Source organism: Bolinopsis microptera, chromosome 6 (assembly GCF_026151205.1).
Source record: "Bolinopsis microptera isolate Bmic1 chromosome 6, MBARI_Bmic_1.0, whole genome shotgun sequence".
In the NCBI taxonomy this organism is placed as follows: Eukaryota; Metazoa; Ctenophora; class Tentaculata; order Lobata; family Bolinopsidae; genus Bolinopsis; species Bolinopsis microptera.
This window is the reverse complement of record NC_087077.1, coordinates 16818666-16842266: the sequence shown is the minus strand read 5'-3', so window position 1 is coordinate 16842266 and position 23601 is coordinate 16818666. Positions and strand designations below refer to the sequence as shown.

The 23601-nt window shown below is 37.0% G+C and overlaps 1 protein-coding gene and 1 long non-coding RNA gene across 6 annotated transcripts in view; one reads left to right on the top strand and one right to left on the bottom strand.

The window, feature by feature from the left end:
* The window catches only part of LOC134817235 (kinesin-like protein KIF28P), a 159961-nt gene that overhangs the window by 20300 nt on the left and 116060 nt on the right, over positions 1–23601 (top strand). The window lies entirely within an intron of this gene.
* Positions 1903–9596, bottom strand: LOC134817240 (uncharacterized). The gene is made up of 4 exons (XR_010160491.1): positions 9099–9596; positions 8773–8824; positions 3705–3855; positions 1903–3578 (listed from the first exon to the last, which is right to left on the bottom strand). It is a non-coding gene; the product is annotated as an uncharacterized LOC134817240 (long non-coding RNA).

Here is a 23601-nt window from a genome sequence, read left to right as displayed (position 1 = left end):
CTAAATACAGCAGTCCTGCGAGTTATGTTGTTAAAATCTCGCCTCGTCAAATTGAAAGAACTTTACTTGCTTTAGGAGCTAAACATGGCCCAACCATGAACCAGCGAATGCAATGTGCCACGATGCAAATTTTGTGAACTTAAAGCTTCCCTTGCAAAGTGGAAACTTCTACTGCTTATAGAGTTACAACATCATTTATTTGTTATTTCCCAATGTAGTGTCTGTGGAAAGGCTTACGTCGGTCGCACTACTCGCTCTTTACGGGTTATATTATATATTTATATTATATATATTATACGGGCCGGTTATACTATATATTAGGACTGGAGAACATAGGGTCAAATATTATAAACTTTTAAATGGCGATAAATAAGTGATGAATATAGTTTTTGCTTACATTTATTGGATCGTGGTTATACTTATAGACAAAGGGAACATTTCTATCAGCCGAATACTCGGGACATCGGAAGTGAGGGTTAAATGAGGAGCTGCACATTGCAGCAGTCTCGGGCGAAGTACGGTACACACTACTTTAAGTTTAACCGTCACTGGCCAAAATTAATCCTTCGGCTACCTGCAATTGGCTGGTTGCACGTGTGTAACAATGTGGCTGTTGGAATACTCCGAAGTAATGTCGTTAAATTTACTGGAGAATCAATGAGGAGGTCTGAGGACATCGTGTGTATTGGGGTACAGGGCCGGTAGCATGCGTTAATTTAGGGTAGCATGCGTTAATTTACTGACTCTGACACTACAACATTGGAATCCTTTATCGATTACAAGCACAGCTCGTAATCAATAAATGTAGTGGTTGTCGGCTGAACAGATTGCCGATGCAACCGCTACAAATTAGCTTTATAAGAGTCTTCAGTCATATTGATTTCTTCAAATCAGAGCTGCATTTTACACCCTCCTGTCTGGTGGCAGTGCAACTGTTAGTTAAAGAGGTAATTTTTGGGGTACCTCCCTACAGGCAATTGTGAAATAAGATGGTAGCATGCCTTAGAGAGCGTATCTCCAATTTCAGGGGCGACCCTAGATGGATCAAAGATCGTGCATATCTATTATCTAGGGATATCTGTGATCTAGCGCCCGGCTCTACATTAAATACAGAAATATTACCGATTTTACGAGAAAATCGTGGTGTTGCTTGCTTACCTATGTTCAATGTTATTATGCTATGTATGTTAGAATAGGAAATGATTGCGGTGCCAACAAAGAATGCGGCCCAATATTGCTTTAGTTCTCCAGTAGGATATACAACTTGTATGAACAAGGCCAAGGCATGGCCTCAAAATTCGTTGCATCGTGTATTTGAATTGTAATATGGCCTAAGCGGGATTATCGTCTTGACATGCTTTTCTCTGCATGAAGCCTAAATACTAAGTGTGGTAACACGTCGGTTAATCAACGGGGACAAGCAGTACCGAAAATAAGCGACGCTTAGTTGAATTTCCCCCAATTTTTCTCAATGGCTGGGTGGCCTAGTTGTTAGAGCTTCCGCCTTCTGTACAGGTTCAGGGTTAGAATCCCAGTTTTACTCAGTCTAGGGAGTAGCTAAGGATTCATTGGATCTATGTGATCTCCTCGGTCGAATTAGCCGAATGATAGGAAACTTGATTGACGGTTAAATGAGGAGGGGTGCCTGTGCCAAAAGATCAAGAATCTTAGGATACTCCTTCAGAACATCTACAATGTAGTGTACTGTTAAACAAGGGCGGTCGACTATTCGATGACCCTGTAGAGGAATCTACGAACTTTACAAATTATACAAATTATTATTATATTCTTCACCAAGAGAGATTATCAATTTAAAAGTCATGTTAATAAATTAAAATCACAAATTCATTATATCATAAATTCAAATCATACATCCAATAACTTTAAGAAAATCAAGTTAACAGTCTGCAGTCTCTCGTCATACTTAAGATCCACTTTGCTGCTCCTCGGCTAGGACGTTCTCTGCACAGTCTCTTCGTGAGTTTCACATATGTTATGTCCTGCCCCGCCTTCAGACAGTCCAGAAATTTCCAGATAGTAAGGTTTGAAAAGGATAACATTGAGTGCAGTAGAGGCCGTGGAGCAATCCTTCAGCTATGTTGAACTCCGGGGAAGCAGCATCTTGGTGGACTCCATTTGTAGTGAGCGAAGGTAGGATTGATGAGATCTCGATCCATGTGGACTCGTAGCTAGTAACTGTAGAACTCCGCTATGTCTGTAGAAATAGAGTTTTCTGCACTGTATCCAGAAGTAGGGGCTTGTCTGGATTCTGGAAGGGTGTCTAGGAAGTTTCCAAGAGATGTCTTGAAGCTTGTCTAAGTCCTTTGAGTATTGACAATTTTGGGGAGAACATTCCAGAGCCTTCCAGCTCTTACTGCGAATGAGTGGTCGTAGGTGGAGCGTGCAGCAGCTGATGCTTGTTTGGTGAGAGAAGGGAGTATAACTTTAACTCCCAGTCTGGCATTCTCTCTGAACTGTACATCTAGAACATTTGGACATATTCCCTGGAGAACTTTCCACAGATGTATGATGGTGTAGCGTTCTCGGCGTCTTTGCAGTGATGTAAGTTTCAGTTCCTTCAGTCTATTCCATTTAATCGGTGTCTCTGAGCCCTAGAATCCGTCTGGTGAGCTAGCGTTGTATGCTCTCGATAGACTGGACATCATAGATCTTGTTTTGATTCCAAAGCGGGCAGCAGTACTCCACTCTGGACCTTATCAGGGATTTGTAGAGCTGGAGCATAACAAGTGTTGTCCTGTCTTAGAATACTCCAAGAGTGTTGTCAGTGTTGAGTCTGTTAGTCCTTGCTCTAGTTTGAGGGCTTCAAGGAATTTCCAGATGGTAGGATTTGAACACTGGACGAGGCTGCGGAAACCATTGTCATCCTTCTGTAAGGTTCAAAGAGCGTGGGAGACCAGCTAGACAGCAATCGTACTGGTTCCAGGACAGGTGATCGAAGCGAGCAGGTCTGTTTGGTGTTCCCATCCACGTGGACTCAAAGTATAATGTTAAGAAATCCATATCTGCGGAGAGGATAGGTCTAAAGGTCTGCCCTGCGTAGTGAATGTCATCAGGAGGGATGAAAGGTAGAGCTCCGATCCGTTGGAAGGCTTTCCGGATGTCGGATCCAACCACCTGATACTCCGGAACAAGGTCGGAGCGAGCGAAGTTCCTCCATAGAGCCTGTTTGAAGTGGAAGTAGCAGCCACGTAGAGTAGTCCCGGGCCAGACAGCAGTGACACTGTTCCGTAGTCTAGCTTCATTATCACAAAGGGCGGTGTCTGGCTGGAAAGGTCCAAAGCGATCCAGTTCTTCTAGTAAGTTTGTGTAGTGTTCTTGCCGCTTTCCAGGGAGAAGACCAAACGCCAGAGGAAGTCTGTAGTTGTCTGGGGTGATTCCATGTACTGTCAGGAGTTGGGTGAATAGATTGGGTGCCACCTTTTTTGTTTTGTGTTGCTGCGCTGAGAGGTACAGGTGTTGGTCGGCAGCTTTCTGCTTCAATTCTGCTCTGAACTCTGCTTTCTTAGCTAAAATAGTCTACTGCCGTAACGGCAAATTTTGTCCTTCGCACGGGACTCCTGAGAAAAATAATTATTATTAATAGACAAACATGAATCATAACACATAGATAGACGTATTACAATTACAACCTGTAAATCTTCTAGTGGTGAAATAATTAATTTTCAAAAGTATTAACTACACACCATGTTGCAGACTCTCGTGTGACACACACTTCAGCTCGGGGGTTTTCGATATGAGCTATCACTCATCATGCGTGAGGTGCGGATAGAAGGAGTTTCTCCCAGGTATATTTTACATCAATGATGCAAACAATGACGTAACTCGACATAAAATCTGAAATGGTTTAGTTAAGCGACAACTAACATTACTACTAATATGAGTTTTAGATGCGTAGAGTGCAATAAAGTTGGGTTCTACTTCCACCTATATATTAATTTTCAGAGCAAAAATAATATAATAAATCGGGTTTACTTAAATTCGTTCATTTTCGAAAATCCGCGCGTCTCGCCGCGCGCGTAAAATTTAATCAAATTTGATGAAGCTAGTAGGATTTCGTTGGTGAAACAAGATCGCGCCCGTCGTATCCAAAATACAGAAGATGTATCCAAGATGTTGGAGACAACATTTTATCGATGTTTTTGGCGGTATTTGTCCGTAAACTAAGTAGAATTTGCTCTGGTATGATAGGATGGCATGTGTACTGACATTTCCAGCTAGTTTTGAAATATTTATCGAATTCATGGAATGAATGAAATGAACAAAAAATGAACATTGTCTCAGAATGTCCTGGACTGAACTGAAACCGATTGCTATTGATACCAGGAGTGTCCCCGGGAAGTTTAGTGGGTCCAGCTTGTTCAGAAAGGGCTCTGGGCAATATTTCCATTTTGGTTTCTGAGCAGTAGTTAAGATTTTGGAAACATTTGACAGAAATTTAGAAACATGCTTTTTAGCGGTAATTATGCCTGAACTGGCATGAAATGGATCTGGTATGGTAGAGGGGCATGTGTACTAACATTTCCAGTCACTTAAAAGTGCGAAATATTCCCCTGGTTCATGGAATGAACAAAAAGAACAAATAAATTAACATTATTCTAAATTCCCACGAATTGACCAACATACTCTGATCGGTTTCAACTCAGTTTAGTCGATTTTAGGGTTAAGTTCATTTTTGTTCATTTCATGAACCAGAGGATCATTTGGCACTTCTGAGTGGCTGAACATGTTAGTAAAATCCTGAGCTACTTGCCAGTGATTTAGTCTTATGGGAACGTATTCAGGGTACTGGTAGAGCACAACAAGGCCGACCAAGACAAAGCTACTTGTCTATGTTACTGAAGGAAATTGGGACAAACTCTAAAGAGGATCTGCGAACCCTGATGCGGGACAGCTCAGGGATATAGAGGGGGTTATCTGGCATTATAAGGCGGTTCACAAAACCACTTTTCGTTCAAATAATTAGATATCACCTCTAATTAGTTGCTCTATTATAGGGTCAGGAACAACCAAAAAAATGTTTGTGTCTCTACGGTTTCGTATAATACTGACTTAGGCCACGCCCATATTTTTCACCAATTTTAAACGGGTAACATTCTCTAAATCGTCAATTTAGTCACGAAGGATTATGGAAGGAGTTCTAAATGTGTGCTCCTCTAATATAAACAGTAGGAAATAGTTAACTTTAATCGAGGTCTCAGGTCTCTACAATGTCGGGAAGTTCCTGCAGGAATTTTCGCAGTGCGCTTGAAGCGCAAGATTCACAGCGCCAAAAGCGAAGGTCGTAGAGACCTTGACTAAAGTTAACCATTTCATACCATAGCTATAAGAGTATGCCACTTTCAGAGTCATGAACACACTCCTACAGCTCTTAATCGTCAATTATATGAATTTTACTTGTTAAAATATATCATCTTTTACTGATATCAATTTAGTTTAACACTGTTAGTTTTAAAAGAGAAAATGATACCTCACACCAAACTAACACACAATATGAGAATATATAATGGATAACAGATATGATAAGTGGTAACATCCTATAAAAGAATGTTAGCTTACTAAGGAATTTTCCTCTTACTGAATCATACAAGAATTTAACTAAGTTCCTCCTAGTCCTAAGCATTATCTTGTTTCAGAGGGAATAAGTGATTTAAAAAGATGAGGCCAAAGAGTTAGTAGTGAAGAAGGCATTTGTACTCTGTAATTTCTAAGCTAATTTTGTTCGATATTTATAGTTATTTACTGATCCTGTCTTGACGTATCAGCAAGAGATCACTGGACCTCGTTAGTTGTTAGTCATGTTATGCTGATCCAGTTAGTGACGAGCTATGAAGTAATTCGACCTCATTTAATACTGATCCTATCAATGACGAGCTATGAAGTAATCAGTGGATCTCGTCGATGCTCATCCTGTCCGGACTGTCACTGACGAGTTATGAAGAAATAAATGAAGACCTCATTAATTCCCTTGTTCGAAGAAGATAATCCTCTGGTAACAATTCCTTCTGGCCTGCTTCTGAACATAATATGAAGATTCCTAAAACCTAGTCTACCTAAATTGGAACTTGCTGACTGCATTGGAAAATGGAGAACAATCGAAAATGATAATCAGTGCCAGGATACAATCAAAGATGAATTTGGAATCCAAGGAAAACCTTCCTTTTTTATATTATCATATTGTGCGTTAGTTTGGTGTGAAGTATTATGTTCTTTTTTAAAACTAACAGTGTTAAACTAAATTGATATCAGTTAAAGATGATATATTTTAACTGGTAAAATTCGTATAATTGACGATTAAGAGCTGTAGGAGTGTGTTCATGACTCTGAAAGTGGCATACTCTTATAGCTATGGTATGAAATTGTTAACTTTAGTCAAGGTCTCATGTCTCTACGACCTTCGATTTTGGCGCAGTCAATCTTGCGCTTCAGCGCAATGCACAAATTCCTGCAGGAACTTCCCGACATTGTAGAGACCTGAAACCTCGACTAAAGTTAATCATTTCCTACTGTTTAAGTGTTTATATTAGAGGAGCACACATTTAGAACCCCTTCCATACTCATTCGTGACTAAATTGACGATTTAGAATTTAGATAATTTTACCTGTTAAAAATTGGTGAAAAATATAAGCGTGGCCCAAGTCAGTATTATACGAAACCGTAGAGACATAAACATATTTTTGGTTGTTCCCGACCCTATAGAGCAACTAATTAGAGGTGATATCTAATTATTTCAACGAAATGTGGTTTTCTGAACCGCCCTTTATTCTACAGCGAATCATGAACATTTAACATGTACATAAGAACTTATAATTGTATGAAGTATGAGTTTATATGAGTAATTTATTATGAAACGACCTTTTACTATGCAATTTCGACTAAATTCATGTAGATATCCAATCCAGTTCCATGCACAACTGTTGTTTACATTTGGTCTAGTTAGACAAAATTTGTTTCAGAGTGACTCGATAATCGCAATATCAAATTAAGATATTATTTAAATGGTCCATGTCATGCAATGCAGAAATATCCCCATAAATTGGCAACTGCCAAAGTGACACTAAAGTTATTGCTAATTCTTTTACAAAACTTAGCAAGTGCTATTAACAATATCCTAATGGATCATGGAAATTGAAATGTTCAATTTTCTTTTCATAAATAATAATTATAATGCGAAGTTTTATTTACCCCAAGTTTGGAGAGTAATTAGATTAAACTGGGAATGCCCCTTCCCAGGGACCACATCACCCCTAATAAACCATTAAATATCATGGGAGACCATGCACAGCCCCCAATTATACTGTAATGACTTCGAATAAACCTTTTTTGTCTCTTAAAAAGGCTCAGAATACTAGATTAATTTACCTCATTTTACCTCATCCCAATTTTGCCTTTTTGGCTGCCCGAATGAGGTAAAATGAGGTTCCCCCCCCCCCCCCCATTTCATTACTCTTAAGTCTGATGACATGAGGACTAACAAGCATATTATATTCAAACTTGAGGAATTTAAATTCAGGTGACCGACAAAAACTAACCGGAACCAGACAAAGGGTAAAATTTAAATCTATCTATATTCATAATTGGAGAAGGATTTAAGTTATATATCCAAGCAAAGAAATGGTCAAAACATATTGGGCTTAAGAGGTTTGCACGGTAGATTGCCAGGGGGGTCCAACTACATTTTTGTACACTAATTTAGCGTACATTTGGCAAAAATCTGATGGCCATGTACATTAATGGTCTTAAAAAATGTACAAAAAATCGGAAATCCCTGGAAACGGAACAGGAAAAGACATATTTTGTACATTTTTGTACATGTACATTTGGCAAAAATCTGGTGGCCATTAAACATGCATCTCAGGCACATTTTGGTTCAATTCTAAGTTTTGTATCTGAACCAGAAGCTGACATCTGGAAATCAACAGAAAGTGACTTACTCATTTATCAAAATGGAAGTTTAGAATATTGTTCAAGGGAGTGGGTGCCTTTTTGTTGACATAATTTGGTTGAACTGTGTGTCATTATCCACCTTAAAATGACTTCTTGTTTTAGGCATGTACCAATGATAAACCACATGAAATTGGTGCTTTGTAAGCAATGTCAATGTTATGATAACCTACTATGACTAACTTAAATCCGGTTCAATACTTCAAATATCGATGGTATGTACAAAATTTTCTCGATGAACATATAAATGCTATTGTCGGTATTTTTGTCCATCGTGACAACAATCAGAAAAAAGTTCGCAGATCATTCTTTCAACTATGACTTTTAGCTGAATTATCTAGAGTTTAGATGAAGATTACCTAATTCATCTTGATTCTACCAAACTTTTGCCAAATCATTGACTTTTGCTCATTTTGGGCATATTCTGAGACATTTTATGCACTTAGAACAGGATCAGGTTAGTCACACAATTCAGCTTTTTCAATATTACAGTCCTAGATGTTAAAGCTGGCCTTGGCACAGTGTTATGACATAAACTAACTAGAGGATTTTCCTAACATGAGCAGTTAAGATTGAAGGCATTGCTGTGCTACACTTTCTAGTTACTAGTCATTTCACGTTCACTATCTAAGTGCCATGGAATTCAAATTCATTGCAGTGCCCTTAACAAATAATAAGGGTCCTGATTCACATTACGATCATTGTTTTAACTTGAATTTCTTGTTTAATTGAGAAATTGTCCAAAAGTGAAGCATGGTTATTAAACATCTACAAACCCTCATCACATATTTAGCACAGTTATTTATTTACCTGAAAAGGTCTTCTTCATTCATTTCGGTCTCTTCATTCGTTTCGTTCCAGGCTGAAATTTGGTATTATTTTGTAAATATAAGTTGCTTATGTATAAGTTGCTTTTACAAAGCAACTTTTTATGATTATTAATGAAATTATCGGATATTTATAATTCAACATGTATTGATTCTTCTGTGGAAAATAAAAATTGTATTTTACTCAAATTGTAATATTGTACTTTACCTATGGGCTTATCTATATTTCTACCAGTCAAGATCATGTGAAAACCTTGTATAAATGTTTAAGATCCAATAAAAAGTCCAATAAAGAAATACTTAACAAACCTTCATATGACCATCTTTGATTTAGAACATAGAAGATTCTTAGAATGATCTCTGAGAGCTTTCTTAGCAAATTCTGGATACATAAACATGTCTTCTTCTTGGGGTGATGATTAAATCAAAATATGTAATTCAGAATTATAGGGAATAAATCAAATCATTTGGATTCTGTCTCAACAAGCAAGAATTCAATGACGCCCTAGCCATTAGGTACAACTTTGGAATAAAAGATGCTGTAAGAAAATGTGTATGTGCAAACATTTGTCATTGCATGATAAGATCAGAAATCAGTTGAGCGATAGCAAATCGGCAAAATTTTAAGAAGATATCTCAACTATATTATTTGAACAGCAGGGAGCGAGACATCAACTCACAATCAACAGACGATAGCAACAATCGACATTTTTCTTACAATCATAGGAGAAGATAATATATAGCGCTCGATCTCATATCAGATCTGTCTGCAGCCGTACGTATATATATGATATATGGCGTCACCGCGAAAAATGTACTGTTAGTTATTCCATCTTGATCACCTTCAAAACTTGCTCGAAACTTCTTTCTCGCTCACCAAATGTCAATTGGTTTTATTGACAAGTATTTCACAAATTTTTACCAAAAATAGTCCCTAATCGACAATATGATACCATTAAATTGTAAATTTAAATTGTAAAATGCTTGCGCGCGCGTAATAATATTTTGACTGAATAACTTTTTAAAAACAATTATTTTATTACAACTAGTACAAAGCAAGTGCGGATTAATTTAATGTATTAATCTATTTAATAATTTCCTTTGTTGTTTGTAATTTCCTAAAAGTAAAACCTCGAAAGTGGAAAGAAAAATTTAAAATGAACATTTTAAATTTTTTAAAGTTGAAACATGAAAAGATATTAACAATTAAACCAAATAGCTTTAATTTACTATTTAGAACATTTAAAGTTCTTATGGCCATTACATTACCCAATTTAGTGGTCATTTAGTAGTAAAGAGTCAATTTACTTTTAGTATAGGTTTCACTTTCGTTTGACGACTTTGAGGCCTCGAGCAGAAAATCCTGTATAACATATAATGTATAATGTATAAACATACTTCATATTTTAGACGCCAATATTCTGGATCAATGATCATCGGTTAAAAAAATTTGAAAATAAACTCTTGGTCAGAATTTGATGATTATCAGTTATTACACTCGCGCGGTAGTCATAATGATCTTTAAAATAAAACATTTTAAATTTGAAACTTAACATGAACTGTGATAAAATTTGAACCTTGTAGTTTAAAGTTTTTTAATTCGAATATTTTGTTCATTAGTTGCTGTTATAATGTATCATACAAGATTGAAGATGAATTAATTCATGATTTGAAAGTTTGACGCGCGTTTATTTTTACATTATAATGTGTTATGTTGTGCAGCGCGCGGCCGAAATTGTGACAAACAGGAAGAATTAACTTGTTATCAAAATGTATCGCGCGAGAATGTTTTTGTAGACGCGCATGTGACGTCGCGAGTGCAGAGCTCGCATTGGGTGGGTCGCGCGCGCATCAAATAATGCTTCTCGCAACCACAGTAGTGTGCAAACCAACATTCGAACCACCAGCAGCTGGTGGTCAATTTCCTACTAACGCGACTTAATTTTGGTTCAGACTGGAGTCGAGCGCTACGTTATAGCTGTATATATAGCTCGTTTCACGACGAAATCTTCATTTATTGAGTTTGTCTGTCGATTATGTTGGAGTTTGTATTTTTAATTTTGTACTCGAATACTGTTAATTTATTTTTATTAAATAGTTGTTTTTCGTAACAGCACACTAGTACGTGATTCCTTTTGTTATTCTTACATAATTAGGAAGATTTTAAACTTCAATACTATAAATAATCAAATATTTACGAACACCGATCATCGGTATGTACCCATTATGCATTATTGGTATCGAAGTCTTATGTTGAGCTGGATATCGAAAAATTTCAAAATGTAAGGCTGTAATTTTGTACTTGTTTAGGTGTAGAACTAGGATTAACAACTTGATTGCTAGGAGCTAGGAAGAGATTTTAGTAATGATGACCCTTTAAACTTAAACTATATCTCTAGTGCACTTCGATCGGTTTTCTTTTCAATTTTGATAAAACCTAGTCGTGATCTTTGTTTCAGAACTTCACTAATTTATTAAGTTTTGTAGTTTATAATTATATAGACGGAACATGAGCAGATACCATTTGATTAATTATAATATATCCGATTTGAAATTTAATTCTGTCGGAGTTTGAGTTCAACATGGACACATTTATTAACATCCCGCATGAATTTGTGTCGTCTTTACAATTTTTTGCGCTGAATTTGTATGCTTATTAATACTGCCGCATGATATCAGTAGCTGCTATAAAACTAGAGTGTATAGCATGTGTAGTATACGATGTTTCCCACGTAAAAATCGCAGGTTGTTTTGGTGCAGCTGGGCACTCTACTGGTGATTGACACCAGAGACTGAGAAAAACTTTGACATAATTTTCAAGTTTGATATGATCTAATAACTACCACATTTACAGGAAGTATGGTAATACATTCTTGTCAGCTGTCTGGGCAAATCTTCTCTCGCAGAATTGGATTAAAATTTAATGTATTTTATTTCTCACTTCCAACGATGTCGCAATTATTAGGTAAAATTTGAAGTTATTTTGAGATTCAATTAATAAATTTTAGATTGCAGCTTGATATCACTTAGTATGTACATTGTACTCGGTTGCAAGGGTAGAACTTATGAGAATACTATCATAGTATTATTGCACTATACTATTATGGGTTCATCAAAGTTCGTATCATGATTTGTCACAATTAAACCATCGAGTCACTTGAGGAAACCCGTTAAAGCTCGCAATTGGCGACGAGATAAAGTTTGTGGTACCTTTAGATGTTAAGTTAACTCTTAGGCTCCAATCTTCCTTACTATACCTACCACTCCTTCTTCCTTGATAAGAAGTAGATCCATCTGGAACAGTGAGCTGCTTCTTCCCTTCTATCCCGTACTAGCCTACTCAGCTCTCTCCAAACCGTGAACAACTACTCCCGGTGCTAGAACTTTAACCGCATAATTATAACAGCACAATTCTTTCGCTTGAATCTCAGTCTGCTGTAAGACTGCTGTACCGGTAGAGTTTTTACTTGTATGATTCAGCAATCTGCTCTTTAGATGGTACCGTTACCTCCCGCCATAAGACTGTGCCGTCTTGGTGACCTTGAGAATATCATAAGGTCCGATATATAAAAGCACTATCCAATATCGAGACCCACTCAGGATCCCAAACCACGACTCCTTTCGGTCGTCTGTACTTGCTTTTTTCCTCCCAGCATGGACTAAGTCAATGATACTGTCTTACATCGCTGGCCTTGTTCTTATAAGTGTTCACTCGGCGCTCACAAGATAACATGTTCAGAGATCTGTTGCAGAACCTTGTCGTGCCGTCATTTATATACTCCTTGACTAAGAGCTACTTTACACCTACAGCAAAAATGTGCTAAATGATACCCATCCTCTCCTCACATTACTGTACTTGCACTTACCATCCTCATCTTCGCCATAGAGGTGGTTAAGAGGGTGACGTACACAGCATCTAGCACGAATCCAATAAGTGAGTCTACAGTGCGTGTCGAAATACATTGCATGTACCCTTATATATTAATTGAGACAGAATTTTAATAAATCAACAAATTCTTAAAATTTAAAAAGGTAGAATTTAATTCTATGGCATTTATTGAAACCTGCTTTTTTAAAGTTGAGAATTGGTTTCAATTTCTAGAATATCACGATAATGTTGACTCAAAACTGTTTCAGGCAGCTATCAAGTCTCAAGATATGACATAATTTGATAGAATGTTAGTACCAACGCTATCAGTGCATTGAAGTCGAGTTCTCGATACAGGTATTATAATTAGGTTCTATCGACCGTTTTTGTAGTCTTAACTCATTTTTATTTGTTATTATACGACCAATTAAAACCTAGCAAACCAGACTTCTTTATGTGCTAAATGTTACTTTAACCTTAATAATAGCAGCATTGTGGCAGATATCCAGTTACATTTTTTCCAGCCGTATATTATAAATATACAGGGTGGGCCAAAAGTCAGTGTGCAAACGTTGGCATTAATAGCTCAGTCACTGAGTGCCCAATTGAAATAATTGGTTCTGGTATGACTTACTACCACCACTGGTTCGAGAAATTTGTCAAATCGAAACATATTTGTGTTCATTGTTTTCAAAAGAAGGTTCATTTTCGCATTTATTTGATAGTTTGGATAATCGGATCGAGCCAAATTTTATTGAATTGTGTTTAGCCATTTAAATTACGTTTGCTCTAAAAAAATGAGAGTATATATATATTACTCATGCAACTAAGATAAATTGAGTATAAATACTCAATTTATCTTAGTTTAAGTTGCAAGTTATATAACTCATTTTCTAAAGGTCTCGTAAACTTTAATCAATTACAGAGAGTGTGGCCTCTTTTTCACTGAAAAGACGCCATCAGATTTCATTGCATTCTGGGACCAATTTTGGTGTGATTTAAAGTATCCTACAAATTGGTGTTTACTGTTTCGACTTTTGTAAAATCACTGTAACAATATAATCTGTATTCTTATAGTTTCAACCATAATAGTGAAATAGAGGGGCTGGCCAATAGCCACACCCTCTGTAATTGATTTAAGTCTACGAAACTTTCAGAAATTTGTGTGTAATTCGGAGATAAATTAAACAAGTTGTTATCGGCCACCATGTGTAAACGGAATGTTCTAGCAGACTGTATAATACTATAACATACATTTTCTTACACACACATAATCTAATCTCTGGAATGTTGCTATGATATCAATGGCAATGTTTTGATACTGTGTATTATCATGATTATGCCTTACAGGCCGATCTTCCGATGGAGTTTCGGTTGCCATGGCAACACATCAATATGATAAAGAATTTGTAAACGCAGTCACAACTCTGTCGTGTACACTGTACGGTGCGAGCGGTTATTTTATGATAGGTAACATCTACTTTTTCAGCATTTGCGGGATGACCAGTTCACACGTATATTTTCGCAGACACAACTTCGCATAAAATTATATCCAATTATTCTATAACCAATTATCTACACGGACTTCTGTCTAAATATGAATGAAATCGAGAAAACCAAATATTATATGTTTCATCCTGAAGTGCTGAGTTCTCAGGCAGTATAATCATGATCCTGATAGATATCGAAGTCTCCTTAAATGATTGTCTCTGCTGCTTAATATATCTGGATTGTCGTTGGGAGGCGATGCAGATTTGTTTACTTTTAAGGGGGAGGTTCTGCTCAGCAGGAGAAAGAGGTGATGCACATTTTGTATTTGTCTGACATGTAGGACTTGAGCCACGTTTCCGTAAGTGCAATAAACGGTAACGAGTGGTTTTTGGATTTCTCCTGAATAAGAGCTGAGATTTTTGGCACTTCCCATATACTCGCACTTGATGCACTAGGATTCATGGACTGGACATTTAAGACGAGGCATGAGGAATAACGGGCACGTGCAGTGTATCCTCTGAGGCGGTAGGAACTGCTGGTAGTGGTATAGTGGGAGCGCTGTTCCTGGCTGAAGAGGTGGATGTGGTCTGGGGTAGTGGTAGGGCATTTGAGTTTGAGGGAGGCTGGACCGGTGGTCGACTATTTCTGATAGGAGTCCGATCCTGGTTTGCATCGTTTCCAACAGTCTCCGTAACTATAACAATCCTGTGATCTGGTATTGGTTACTTAAACTTATTTAATTGAACATGGTGTTTGACGTTGGAGCTTATCACTTTACAGTTTACATCACCTTACCTGAATAATTGAATAGGATGAATACTGAATAGCATTTATTAATGCTTTCTTTACCCGGAGAACTCTGTTTTACTTGTCCCTCGGTAACACAAGACCGTGAGCCGTGACACTTAGTCACAATAATTAAGTCATAAGTCAGAAAGAAGTCCATAATTCGTACACCCATGATTATGTTAAATATAGATTGACTCCAGTCTCCATTGTTCAATGACTTCGTCAAAATGTTTTAGGAAAATGTTCACAGATTTGTTAATTTTGGACTCAAATTAACGTTGAGAAAAACTGAATTTATTTTGGAAAAATCCCGGCTAAAACCAAAATCCCGGCCGGTACCGGTACAAAATCGCCAAATACCAGCCGGTATTCCGGCTGCGCCGGTTATATCCCGGTCGAGTTCTGTCTGAGACCTAATTTTCTCTATTTCTCGTGCAATTTTAGATCAGACACAGTCATCTAAATTATTTAATAAGAAGGTTTAAATTATAAGCAATTAAAAACAGTTGGGACTATCATTGTTTGTGAGTACATATTATACGAATATAAGGTGGTTAATATAATTATAACACATTTAATATAAAACATTTAAGACACATTTTTTTATTCCTGCATTGTACTCATTAATTTAACTAGTAATATTATATAAAAACCACATTTCTATTTGTACAGGGAGCTGCTGGTAAACTACCGTCGCTATACATCGACTATGACTACAATCCTACTTTTTAAAACAAACTACATACATATCTCACATTTGCGAGGACTACTTCATCACAAGCAAAAAATCGACATTGGTAAATAAAGGTAGGTTCTTTTCACTGACTTCGTTAAATGAGTTACATATTTTCACACAAATTACGTGCGTGATCATTAAAGGGTTGCTTGTGTGCAGTTACTTCTGGGCCAGCGCCACCCTGTTGGGAGTTTTCACATAAGTAAATTTGCCGATAATACAATTTTACTCATTCTGGACATGTTACCTATATTATCATTATACTAGTATTTCTTCAGGTCTGTCTTCTATAACCACGATGAAAAGAAAAGCTGGGCGAAAACATTTGAGACTGCAGATTGCAGAACTGGAACACTCTATTTGAAGACAGTGGCTGCTGAGTGCTGAGCTGCATCAAATCTATCAGCATCATGTAACTTCGATCAGGAACAGACTCCATTTCATTTCCGACAACTAGCACCTGTTTTCCCTAGACTTACCAAGTATTAAGTAACTGCATTAGTATTAGGTTAAATTAAAGGCCCTACATCGAACAAGTCTAACAATTAAAACTTAAATGCAAGAGTGCACAATTTATCACTAAATATCTTCCTCTTTTAATTCTAATCAACACACGGTTTCGTCTTTGTTTCACCCAATCGTGCTGATAATCAGTAATCATGCACTCTGCACTCTAACTTCGAGATGTTTCAAAAGGGCTCCCGACGAGTTGAATTAGATCAATATTTTCTTTTGATACATAGATACTGATTGGGAGGTTCATCATACTATTCTTGTCACATGGTAACGATTAACGATTAGCTGATCAGCTTCCAGCATCGACAGGCCGAAATCCATAAATATAATCAGTTGTAATTTAATATTTATCATCGTCCGGATCATCATAATATTTTAATTTAAAGTTACAATTGAACGGTGTTAAGAAAGATAATTTAAGAGAAATGTTTTGAAAGTGCCTGATTTCGAGTATAAGATCTGTACTGATACATTAATTTTCAGATTGTTATTATAGTTTATTTGTATTTTTTATATTATCTTATCCGCACAAGTTCGGAAGCCATCTGAACGCTATTGCCAGACACAGGCATATATTTATTTTGGGGTATCATGCTCTCAGAAATTTCAACTCAGTCCGATATTATAGTTATACTAACCTGCATTGCATAAGGTTAATTGTCTCGCAGTCTAGTGCATAAACCTTTTATTTTGTATAAACCCTTTATTTTGATTGGGAAAACTTTAGTTTTTAATGTGGTTACCGTCTCTAAAGTTGGCATGATAGTTAATAAACTCTTATCTATTATGTCACTGAAGATGACGCCTTGCAACATGTTTGACGATAGCCTGTAGATTGATAGTTTGATCTAAGTATTTACAACAATTCATCTAGTTTGATTGATTCAAAGGGAAACAAATTCCTCTCTTATCTATTATGACTATATTTGAATTCAATCCTGTAAAGTGATACTCCTTTTTTAGTAATTTAAACATGTGTTTTCTCCTTCTGATTTTTAAACTATTACCGGTCACGCTGAATAATAATGACATCAGTGAATTTAAAGCTATCGTTAACATCACTCAGAAAATGCGCGTCTTAAGCGCGTGTCTTGTTGTTATGCATCAATCCTTCGGTAGATCGGCGAGATGCACCACTGTGCCTCACCGAGCTGCGAAGGATTGACATCGTGAATCAATGTACGCGTGAGTCGTGCGAACACAATACCAACGTTTATAGTTTTGACAGGGGGCTGAAACTAGGTTTTCGTTGACATACGTTGCATGCCACTTTTCGCGCTCGAAGCGCGCGCCGCCGAAACGTGCTATTTTGTATTTGTAGCCATGATCTATGATCGATATTTTGGACAAATACAAACGTACGCACGCGTGTTGACGGCCAGATATTACTCGTCTAAATTTCTTCGAACGCGCGCCGCTTTCTTCTCGAGGCAAGTGCTACCAGCTACGAAGCTAAGTAGCGCTCTGAGCTAGTCTATTAACAATCAACAATAGGCAATTGCAAGCACGCGTGTTGATTCACGATGTCAATCCTTCGCAGCTCGGTGAGGCACAGTGGTGCATCTCGCCGATCTACCGAAGTGTGGTTGCGAGAAGCATTATTTGATGCGCGCGCGACCCAGTAGTGCATCGCGCTACAAGCACGCGTGTTAACGGGTGATACTCGTAAAATATCTGTTCCATAGACCGTCTAACTCGGCGCGCGTCCTGGTAGGTTGTAAACCTAAGTAAAATACAATTTTGTTGCAATTTTTCGTTGCAGCTCTCGTCCAATGAAATTGCTGCAATTTGCCTCATTATGTAAGCCAAGCTAAGCATACGAGCATGAGCACATGTAATTTAATTTGCATAATGACTTGCGAAATGCAGCGATTGTTTTTGGCAACGGTTGACCGACCACCAAATTAAAGTTCACATGCACGAATGGCTACAAATGGTAGCGTTTATAACATACAATCGAAAATCTAAAGCTAGTTTCAGCCGATCCTGTGTTTCGTTGTCAAACTTTTAGGCAAAAATGACTAGCTTTAGTGAGTTTCGTTTTATGTTTTAGTCATACACCGCGCGTCGCAAAAAGCAGCTAATTTTAACTGTAACATAATGTTTAATGGTGATTTGATTATTTAAAAAGATTAGACAAAGACTTTTTGCAAATATTCAGTAATTTGTTAAATAATAGAATTGGATTAAAAAAATTTTATTAAGTATGTTGCATGTTTTATTCATTTTTCATTTGAAAATGAATTAGTTTAAAAAACCATTTGTATTTTATATGTTCAATGTTACAGTCGGTATCAAGTACAATAAATGGTAAGTTGCAGTGACGTAACAAAGCTAAAGGGCAGCTATCTCAATATCAAAGGTTTCGCAATAATTTCGATTTAGAAAAAAATATGTTAGGCTCATAATGATCAGGGTAGCATGAACCGTGGAAAAATTGGTTTCCAGGAATCCACTTTCTCAAGCACTTCTTAACCCACTCGTCTGCTGACGTAACATTGTTAGCAAAAAAAACTTCCCTAAAACTTAGATATAAAAACTTAGACCACTAGACATAAGTTTACCACTAGACATAAAGTTAACCACTAGACACCCCAATCAATGTCTGGAAAACTGCAAACATTCACATGACGATTATTTACCCCACTTAAGGAATTGTGCGAGAAGATGATACAAATATATAATAGAGGCCCTCTTATGAACAAAGGCAAAGATGAGGAAATAACATAATACGTATGTAATGTGTTAGGCATAAGGTTAGTTAGCAGTTAACCTGTTAAGTGAAAATTGGAACAACGAGAACATTGACCAAAAATTATTTCATTGAATATAATTCCCGGAAAATATTATTGTATCGTAACATACCTTTGCAAACACAATATAATATGGACAAAAACTCTTGAGGGTAAAGGAAATATTTCTAGGAACATAGTGATTGTGAAAAACTTATAGAAAGAATGCCACAACTTAATAATATTTGTTGTGGTAACCGATATTTCCTGCAAGGGTTACCAAAGGATTATGAGGACAGACTGTGAGTCACCTCAGACTGGCTGGCAGGATGTTTCAAAACAAATAACAGTTGCGCACTATATATTACACATTGATTGATTGATTGATTGATTGAGGAGCACTACCCAGAGGCATTACTCGGCACTAACGCCTTAACGTCTTTAATTACAATCAAATATAAATATATGCACACAATGTATAAAATACGAATAATGTCTAAAATATGATTACGCTATTAGAAAATTTAAATAGTTCTATTAAAAGAATTTCTAAATAACTCTTATCTTTTGACATAAATTTAGAACAGCTACACAGGGTATGAATAATGCGCAGTGATATTCTTATCTTTGTATATGACAGTGAAATTGCGCGGTAGCGATAGCATTGTAAAAATGCTCCAAGATAGTCATATTTCGTTCTGAGGTAAAAGTTTTGTTGCTCGTCGCTATCAGCGTATATTGTACCAAATTATTTAAGTTTCTAAAAGTACGAAATTTGAGTTGTTCCAGTCCTTGTCATCCGGGTTAAGTGCTTGTGCAGTGAGCACATGCTTGTTGACTGTAGACTTGAATGAATTTAAGAATTTGTCTTGTAGGCAAGTCGTGACATATTTTATGTCCTTGTTAATAAAGTTGACCGTTCTGTTATATAACTTAGGCCCAATATAAGAAATGCTCTTGTCTGAATTACATAAACGGTTAAATGGTACTGCAAAGAACTGAGGTTCTCTTCTAGGTGCGTTTAAGTTTGAAACAGTGAACATTCTTATTATATTTGGTGGTGCAGTGTTAGAATATACTTTGTGCATTAAGCATAATATACATTTATTGTATCAGCGCACATATCACATTACACATTGTCTCATCCGAAACCAGAAAAAATATAATACCATAGTGCCTTGGCTGTTGAGTGCTAGGTGCGATAACTAAGCCTAAGGTATTATTTGCTTTACTGTTTCAATAAATAATAGTCTGCTTCTTGTTGTCTGGTAATGGATGTAGATTGTAAGATCACACATGGCCACTAAAGCACTAACACGTCCAAATACACTTTTATAAAAAAGAGCCAACTCCAAGCTGTTGAGCGTGTCCAGGACATGTCTCGACCTAACCTGTGTGACATATAGAGCGGATGTGTCAGTTGGTTACAATGGTCTTTTACAAATGATACACACTGATTCCAGATACAGATATCATCCTGTATAAGTTAATTGTTAGAATGTATTATCAATGATATCATTAGATTACTCAATCACAATATTATCAAATATATCATTAGATCAATCAATCACAATATGTCCTTGACATTACTCCCCCTTAAAAAAAATATTTAGCGATAAAGTCGCATGATAAAATGCGCGTTTTTGATGCGCGGCTTTAAATGCTAAAAAAATGTACTTTTCTTATGCGTAAGATCTAAAATCTAGCTGTAGAAAAACCGTTATTTCTATGCCACGTAAGTTTTATAAAACATCACGTAAGTCTGAAAGCTCAATATAAATTTAAAATCAGGTTAAAAATGTATCAAAGTTGTCATTAAATGCATCTAATAAATATTAGTTAAAAGTTGATACAACTTTAAATTTATCTCTCATCATAGAAATCAGTTTGTTTTTGTTCATCAACTCCATAAAAAGTTGGTTTACACACAATTCTACCTGACGAGCGAACTGTACTTTCTGAAGTAGGTTGTGGAGTAGTTGGAGAAGCAGCGTGTTGAATAGTCGGAGAAGCGGGGTGTTGAGTAGTTGGAGAAGTAGGGTGTTGAATAGTCGGAGAAGCAGAGTGTTGAATAGTCGGAGAAGTAGGGTGCGAGATGTTTTCACTAAAAGCTGCCATATCTTCTTGTGGAATATTCATAACCTTGTTTCTAAATGCAGTCATATCCACTTGTACTTTGTTGAAAGGCAATTTCAGAGCTCTAGTTAAAGGTGATACTTCACTGGGATCTGCTCGAGATGCTAAATCTTCGTCTAAGTTCTGCTCAGAGTTAATTTGAGGCATAGTAGGAGTAGATTCAATCAATTCTTCTTGGGGCTCCGTTGTCATATTATAGCTTGCGGTTTTAGATGCTTCGTGTTGTTCATGTATTGGCATTAGATTGTTGTGATGATAGACTTTTATACCACCTTTAGGTCCTTTAATAGCATAGGTTAAAGGTCCCATCTTTTTGTCAATTGTGTACGGTCCTCTTTTCCAGTTGGCAGCTATTTTAGGATTGGCTCCGTAGTTACGTTTCATCATCACCTCTTGATTAACTGAGTATGTGTTTATAACAGCTTTTTTGTCATGCTGCTCTTTATACTGGATTTTTGCTTCCTGTAAGTTGATGCCAGCATTCTGCATGATGATCTTCCCACTCAACTTCTGTTTGTCATGTTCTTTTAAACCCATGTAATTATCAACAGGTAATTGAGCATGGTCAGCAAACATACAAAGGAATGGTGAATATTTCAAAGATTTATTCACTGTATTGTTGTGGGCCAATACTGCTTCGTAGATGATAAGATCCCAATCATGTACGGATATCTTCCTGCTTTCGCATATTACACTAACTAAGGATTTAACAGATCCGATTGATCTTTCAGCTAGACCATTTCCCTCTGGGTGATATGGGGAAGATTTCTCTTTGGCAATTCCCAAGTAATCGCATAAATTATTGATCACATTGCCGTTGACGTTTGCTCCTTGATCTGATCTCAGCTTTATTGGGATGCTAAATATAGACAGCCACTTGTCCCACAATGCCTGTTTCAGAGTTTCAGCTTTCTGATTACTGAGTGCTGCTACTGAGATGAATCTTGTAGCTAAGTCTACAATTAAAAGGAAACAGCACTTTCCTCGTGGGGATATTGGCATACTTGCCACGTCTATGCTGATCGATTCTCTTGGATTTGGAACTGCAGGTGTAATTATTAGTTCCGCTTTAGGAGTTTTTTGTCTTTTACAGGCAGCACAGGATTGGCAGTCACGTACCCAGTTTTCGATTTGGCTCGTCATCCGTCTCCACCAAAATCTTGACTTCACCATAATCACTGTGTTTTCTGCTCCTGAGTGATATTGTCCATGCAGTTCATCTACAACTTCTCTTTGTAGCTTTTCTGGGATGACAATTCTTTCTCCTCTTTTCAGTACATCATCTTCAATGTGGAGAAACCTGATGTTCCTGAACGGACCTTTATTTATTTTCTTTTGTTCTTCAAGCTTTTTCACTACAAATCGCAGTGCTTTATCCTCCTTTTGAAACTTTTTAATCTTTTCAATATCACAGTATTTTGAGTCAGTTTTATCATCAGTATGATAGATATACTCGTCTCCATCCGCTTCTGTGCTTACAGGATTTTATCTGATTTCTACTCTACTTAGGGCATCAGCAATCTCGTTATCTTCTCCTTTGATGTACTCAATAGTGTAATCAATTGATTCAAGCTCTAACAACCATCTAACAATCTTTCCTCTGTTGTCTTGGTGATTACGGATGAATTTCAACGGCTCGTGCAGTGGTCAGTAATAAATATTACTTTGCCTGAGCAATACACATCCCACTTTCTTGAGCACTCTTTGATAGCAAATAGCTCCAATTCTGTTACCTTCCAGTTTCTCTGACATTTCTGTAGGGTTTTGGAATGATATCCTAGCGTGATATTCCGGCCTTTATCATCTTTCTGAAACAAGACTCCTCCCACTGAGATTTCTGATGCATCTGATTGAATGTAGAAACATTTTGAGAAATCTGGTAACCCTAGTGCTGGTGCTTTGGTGAGACTGTCTATCAATTGATCTAGAGCTTGTTGCTGCTTATTACCCCAGACAAACTTCTCTTTATCTGATAGAATCATGGTTAAAGGTTTTGTTATCTCTGCATATTTGGGGACAAAACGTCTGTTGAAGTTACCAATACCTAAAAGTCTTTGAACCTGCTTTTTAGTTTGAGGGATCGGGAAGTCAATCAACTTTTGAACATTGTCTTTTCTGGGTAACACTTCATTGTGTCTGATATGAAATCCTAAGAAGTCTATTTCTTTGAATCCAAATTCACACTTCTCGGGTTTCAATGACAGGTTGTACCTCTCTACTGTGAACTGCTATATTTTTGGTTTATATATTTATGATAGTCGATATAATATATACTAATTGTGTTCTATTTCAGAATGTACCACAAACATGTTGTCTGTGGGGTTTGATAATTACTTGTAACAACTGGTGTGTTTCATTGCATAGTGATCCATTTAAAGTTAACAAGTGGTAGCAGAGAAGGACGCAATGGCACCCCCAGAGACAGTTAGAGTAACTAGTAATTACAAAGCCCCACCGGCATACAGTGAGGATCAGGACTACTGCAATTGGAAGTTAGACCTGCAGCTGTGGCAAGAGTTCACGGGTTTAGAGAAAAAGAGACAA